Genomic DNA, 6,521 nt, shown 5'->3' with positions numbered 1-6,521 from the left:
AAACCCTGGCGCTGGAGTTAGTGCTGCCGGACCAGAGTTTGCCATGGGCCGCCTGGGAAAACCCGGCGCGGATATGTTTGGGGCGGACGGGCTACAGAGGCGGCACCAGATTGTCCTGTGTGAACTTAAGGTAGGTCACCTACTTTGAGCTTCTGTTTCAGAAAAATGAGAGAAAGTATACCCACAGTTAATGTGGCTTCTGAGGACTAAAAGAGATAAGGATTCTAAATAATGACAGTACTATATATACTTCAGGCTCTGTACCAGATGCTTTTGTTTTTTACTTGTATGAATGAGGGAACTGAAACAGAAATGCATTACACAAATAAGGGAACAGACCAAAATAAATGTCTTACGTAAAGATTAAATAGCTTGATTAGTATCTCAGTTTGCCTCTAAAGCCTTTCCATGTGCTATTATTTTAAATAATAATAACTTTTTAAGGTTGAGCGCTAAGGAGCACACCTGTAATCCCAGCGACTTGGAAGCCTGAGGCAGGATGATTGCCCGTTCAAAGCCAGCCTTAGCAATTCAGTGAGACCCTGTCTCTAAATAAAAAACAAAATTATATATGGGGGGGCTCAGGATGTGGTTCAGTGCTTAAGACCTCTGGGTTCAATCCCCAGTACAAAAAAAAAAAATAGGTTTTAACTGGAGGAAATAACCTATTTAGAAGGAGGAAGGAATATAGTCCTGCTGCCTGTTCCACTTAGATTGTTCAATAAGAGAGACCTGCAGAGGGCTAAGGTTGCTAAATGTAAGAACAGGTGTGCAAGGCCCTGGATTCATCCCCAGCACCAAGAGGAAAAAAAAACAAAACACTAGGATCTGTTTGGTGCCTGAAGCACTCCTAACCTTGCCCTTATATTAGCTTGCAAACACTTCCTCCCTTCTGTGGACACAATTCAAGCATCGCCTCTTTTGCAAAGTATCTTCTCTCCAAATGAAAGTTACACATTCTCCTTTTTAACCTTTTTTCTCTACTGTATGAAATCCTCATCCCCCTAATGACTGTCTACCTCCCTAGATTAAGAATTCCCCAGTGGAAAATAACTGGTTTTGTATTTTTTGTATCTTTTTGTTTTCTCAGACATTAGCACATAGCTCAATAAAAGCCACATTAAATATAACACACCCTACTTTCTCATGCTGCCACTCTCAATAGGAATAACCAACCAGTTACTTGAAATTCTCATCATCGTAGGCTCAGTTTATATGCTAACTACCTCAAGAAGCTTCTAGAAGTCCACCCCACCTAGTAATTGCTCTGACGTGACTTTTATTATGTTCTGCTTGTTTTAACAGTTGAGGGCTTCTCTGCCACTCACTGAACTGAAAAATCTTGAGGACAGGTAACTTACTGCTCTACCTCCCTCACAGTTTAGCTGAGCTTGCAGTAAAGCTGTAGCCTACCCCAAAACCCAGAATTGGTCTTTCTTTCTCAGGCATGGTGGCTTCCCACACCACCATCCAGTTGTGGAAACCACAACTCTTATCAGTCCTAAACCATTACCACTATCATAGTAGTCCCCATTTGGCACGTTAAGAAGGACAGCTGAACAAGACCCAGTTGTAATTAGCCCACTTTGGTTTTTAGACTTTTTCCACCACAAACCAACCACCCACAGAAATGCTTGCCAGGAGCTCCTAACTCCACTCAGACCCCTCTGACCAGATCCAGCCTTAAAAAGCAAGCCATACAGGCCTCCTCTTATTTAAGAGAGTCTCCCTTGGCCACTTTATGTTTTTTTGTTTTTTTATTCAAAGGAAAAGGGAGTAATACTGTTTTAAATAATTCCACTTTGATGCATTTAACAGCAATAACCACAAGTGATATTTCTATTGGAGTTTTCTATTTTATATTATCACATCTGCATTTCACAATTCACTTCACAAATGAGGTAACAGGGTGTCACAGAGGTTAAGTGATTTGTTCAAGGTTATACAGATAATCTCCAAAGCAGTATTGTTATAGTGAAATGAACAGGGCTCAAACATTAAAACAAGATTCCAGCTTTGACTCCAGTATTTACTAGTTACATGACCTAAGACTTGTTATAAAATAACATATGAATGCATCTAAAGTTGTAGATACACAAATTAAGAAATATGAAAGTCATAGAGAGGACTGGGCATGGTGACACATGCCTGTTATCCCAACTACTCCTGCTGAGGCAGGAGGATCACAAGTTAGAGACCAGTCTCAGCAATTTAGCAAGACTCTGTGTCATAATTTAAAATTTTTAAAAAGGGATAGGGATGTAGCTTAGTGGTAGAGTGTCCCTGGGTGGTTCAACACCCAGCACCACAAAATAAAAATAATAAAAATGAATGAAGGAAGGAGGGGAGGAAAGAAGAAAGAGAAAGAAAAGAAAGTCATGGAGAAAATTGGTTTGGGGAATACAATTTTACTTTCTATTCAAGGAAACTCTTCCAAACCTCATGTGATCCAAGACATTATCCTTGGATGAATTAGGTAGAATCCCAGATGTCTAGAATTTTCTGGAAAGGCAGTGTGTGGTAGTAGAGAGAACATTGGAATCAACTTAGTGTGTGCCCTCAGGCAAACCATATAATCTATCTGGCCCTTAGTTTCTCATGTATGATAATAAGCAAATCAATATGGAAAATGTTAAGAAAATGTAAGGGACTATTATCATTATTATGTGATTTATGTTGTCAAAAATGATACCTTATACCAGCTTTTGGGGAGGCTGAAGCAGGAGGATTGCAAGTTCAAGTCAACCTGTATAAGACCCTGTCTCTGGCTGGGGATGTGGCTCAAGCGGTAGCGCGTTCGCCTGACATGTGTGCGGCCCGGGTTCGATCCTCAGCACCACATACAAACAAAGATGTTGTTGTGTCTGCCGATAACTAAAAAATAAATATTAAAAAAATATATTAAAAAAAAAAAAAAGAACAGGGACCAAGTACTCTCGTAATCCCAGCAGCTTGGGAGGTACTAGTTTAAAGCCTGCCTCAGCAAAAACAAGGCACTAAGCAACTCAGTGAGACCCTGTCTCTAAATAAAATACAAAATAGAGCTGGAATTATGACTCAGTGGTTGAGTGTCCCTGAGTTCAATCCCCAATACACACCCCACCCCACCCAAAAAAAAGACAGGAGATGTAGCTCAGTGGCAAAGTATCCCTGGTTCTATACACAGTTCCACAAAAGAAAAAAAAAAGTTTGTTGAACTGAACACACAATCTTATATATAGTTATTTGTTCCTTGATTTTCTTATCTGGAGATAAAGTAAAGAAACAAATTCTGTACTTTATAAATAACTTGTTTAAGTGGGGGCCACTTAAAGAGGGTTTGAATCTTGGTTAAAAAAAAATAGAATCAGACACCTCCCCTCAAGAGGGAAAGACTCCCTTAAAATTATTATATGGGAGTTGTTCCAGGCCCCTTCCAGAACCTAATTTGCATTAGCTTGTTTCTCTGCTTACAGGCTCTGGTTTCAGTTAATAACTTGACATGTCATGGGAGAGCCAGCCTGTAGGAATGGGAATGATGGGCCAAACTCCCAAAACAGGCCTAGAACTTCTGAAACTGGATTTGTGTGTGTGTGTGTTTTTCTTTTTTTAATGCCAATGACAATTTGCAAATGTGTGTGTCCCAGATCTCATCAAAGCACTGGGTCACATCCCAAATCTATTTTAGGATCATAAAATGTAGCTAATGGAAGATATGTTATGATCTAATTCATCGTAACAAGAGTGAACTGCATATGAGAGATGAAAAGGACTTACCTATATTTTCTAGGGAAGCTTAATATCTCTGGGTCTCTAAACCTCATATTCCTCACAAGCACTGTTTTAGTCAGCTTTTTCATTGCTATAACCAAAAGACCCAACAAGAACAACATAAAGGAGGAAAAGTTCATCTGGTGCTCACGGTTTCAGACATCTCAGCTACTGCTCTGGGCCCAAGGTGAGGCAGAATATCACATTGGAAGAGTGTAGCAGAAGAACACAGTCAGAAAGCAGAGACTCCACTCACCAGGGACAACATATAAACCCCAAAGGTATGCCACCAGTGACCCACTTCCTCCAGCTACACCCTATCTGCCTATAGTTACCACCTACTTAATTCATGAAAGTGAATTAATGCCCTGATTAGGTTAAGGCTCTCATAATCCAATCATTTCACTTCTAAACTTTCTTGCATTGTCTCACACATGAGCTTTGGAGGAACACTTCATATCTAAACATAAGAGGCACATTGGTGATATTAAAGCCTACTTAGTAGGAATAGTGTAAAAATTAGAGATGGCCAGGCAAAGTGGCACATGCCTATAGTCCCATCTGCTCTGGAGGTTGAAGTAAGAAGATTACAAGTTCTAGGTCAAACTGGGCAATTTAGCAAGACCTTGTCTCAAAACAAAATTTTTAAAAAGAGGTGGGATTTTATCTCATTGATAGAGCACTTGCCTAGCATATGCAATGCCCTGAATTCAAGTCCAGTATTATAAAAATAAAACTAAAAAAGGGATAACGCATAAATGGCCTATGAAAGGGCCTGGGTCACCATTTAATTCTCTACCACTCTGGCAAGACTGCAATTACTACGTTGGGCTTGCAAATACATTAGTTATAAGAAGTGGGGTGCTGCCAGGCATGGTGGTACATGCCTGTAATCCCAGTGGCTTGGGATGCTGAGGCAGAAGGATCATGAGTTCAAAGCCAGCCTCAGCAACTTAGGCCCTTAGACTTTGTCTCAAAATTTTAAAAAATAATATATATTTTTTAAAAAGGGCTGGGGTTGTGTCTCACTTGTTAAGAACCCTTGGGTTCAATCCCCAGTATTAAAAAAAAAAAGAAGTGGGGTGCCTTGAGCAGCTGACAAAAATATCCTTGTCATTTTAAAGGTTCATAGATGTTCCCTAAGTATGTAAAGATGTGTCTGATGACTTAAATCTAAATATTAATAACCAAAAACTGCTGTTGTCAAGTACATTATTTCATTTGCATAACAATCCTATAGGGATTATTTTTTACATTATTTTACAGAAGGGGAATTTGTCCAAATTCATAATGACAGGACTGAGAATTATACACAGGTCTTCTGACTCATATACATTTTAAAGGACATGTTACTGGTGTCCTGTAGAAATTAAGTCATTTCTAAGAAGACTTGATAAAATAGTGCTCTTAAACGTGGAAAGCTGAAGATGAGGCTCTGGATTTATGATAACCATAAACCCGAGATGAGCTTGACAAGGAGACCTTAAATCCTGTACAGCTTTTTCATCAGTCGTCTTTCAATCTTATTCTAACCCCACTTCCCTTCCCCAGCTCACCATTAAATAAAATCACAATTATTTTATTTATTTGTTTTACCAGCTTTTGCAGGCAACTGTCATATCAGCTCTTCATGAACACTGCACATCTGTGATGCCAGCATTTATAAAGTTGAGAAATGCAGGATGATTGATTGAAACTATGGGACGAAGGGGGACTGTGAGGAACTCTCTGAATATACAAAGAACCAGTTTATTTTCATGATTCTTTGAGAAGGGCATTCCACATAAATGGTGCTAAGCTATTAAAAATAAGAAAAGTACTACAATTGTAATGGTAATCTGGAGCTCATACTTCCAAGCTGCTGGTTTCATAAATATAGCCCATCATTGTTCATTTTTGCCCAGGGCAGAGAGAATATGTGAAGCTGCACAATAATAACAATTGTGCTACACAAATAACTGTCCCTGTGCCAGAGTCAAAGCCATGAAAAGAACAAGCAATAAAAGATTTTTAAATGCTACACATACCCGGGGTGTGATAGGACAGTTCAAAATTGTCATCATTACTAATTTTTCAGTGCAATAGGATGTCCTGGGAACAATCTGAGTTTATACCTGGAAAGGCCCAGCTTGGTCCATTCTTGGCCCTATAGCTTCTTTAGTTTGTAACTTTGGACAGTCAGTTTCTTTCTCTGTAAACTGAAGGTAATAATAACACCTGCCTGATTATATATGAAAACCTTATACCTGGCTCACAACAGACACTAGATAAATGTTAGCTCCTTTGCATTTCTACTAGAGAACATTTAGGGTTTAAGTAGCCTGAACACAAAAATAGAAATCATTTTTTAAGGCTTTTTCAAAGCAGACTTAATGATTCTTAAAATATTTTCATCTATTAGTAATATTTCTTGAGTACTATAAATTAAATGAGATTATTACATTCATGTCCCCAGTGTGCCATTGTCTTTTAGAGAGAAATCAAATGCGGCTTTACACTTGCCCTGTTTCCTCCTTTCCTCCCCCTTTCTTATGAAGGGTCCTGGAAGCTGTATAAACCAAAAATATCCAGACATGGTGGCAGATGCCTGTAATCTCAGCTATTCTGGAGGCAGGAGGATCACAAGTTTCAGGCCAACCTGAATGATTTAGGGAAACTCTGTCTTAAAATAAAAAGAACTGGGGATAGGGATATGTCTCAGTGGTAGAGCACTAGCCTAACATGCAAGAAGCCATGGGTTCAATCCCCAGTACTAAAAAAAAAAAAAAAGG

At 39.1% G+C, this 6,521-nt stretch overlaps 1 long non-coding RNA gene across 3 annotated transcripts in view; it reads left to right on the top strand.

Annotated features, from left to right (window-relative positions):
- LOC125620388 overlaps positions 1-6,521 on the top strand; it is a 17,848-nt gene that overhangs the window by 1,142 nt on the left and 10,185 nt on the right. The window contains exon 1 of one of the 3 annotated variants that reach the window (XR_007352015.1): positions 7-130. The exons of the other annotated variants lie outside the window; for them this stretch is intronic. This is a non-coding gene — a long non-coding RNA (uncharacterized LOC125620388). Of the gene's footprint in view, positions 1-6; positions 131-6,521 lie in introns of those variants that run through there. 3 annotated transcript variants of the gene reach the window in all.

This window comes from Marmota marmota, unplaced genomic scaffold, assembly GCF_001458135.2.
Source record: "Marmota marmota marmota unplaced genomic scaffold, marMar, whole genome shotgun sequence".
NCBI lineage: Eukaryota > Metazoa > Chordata > Mammalia > Rodentia > Sciuridae > Marmota > Marmota marmota.
The sequence above is the reverse complement of the archived record's forward strand: the minus strand, read 5'-3'. Positions and strand labels throughout refer to the sequence as shown.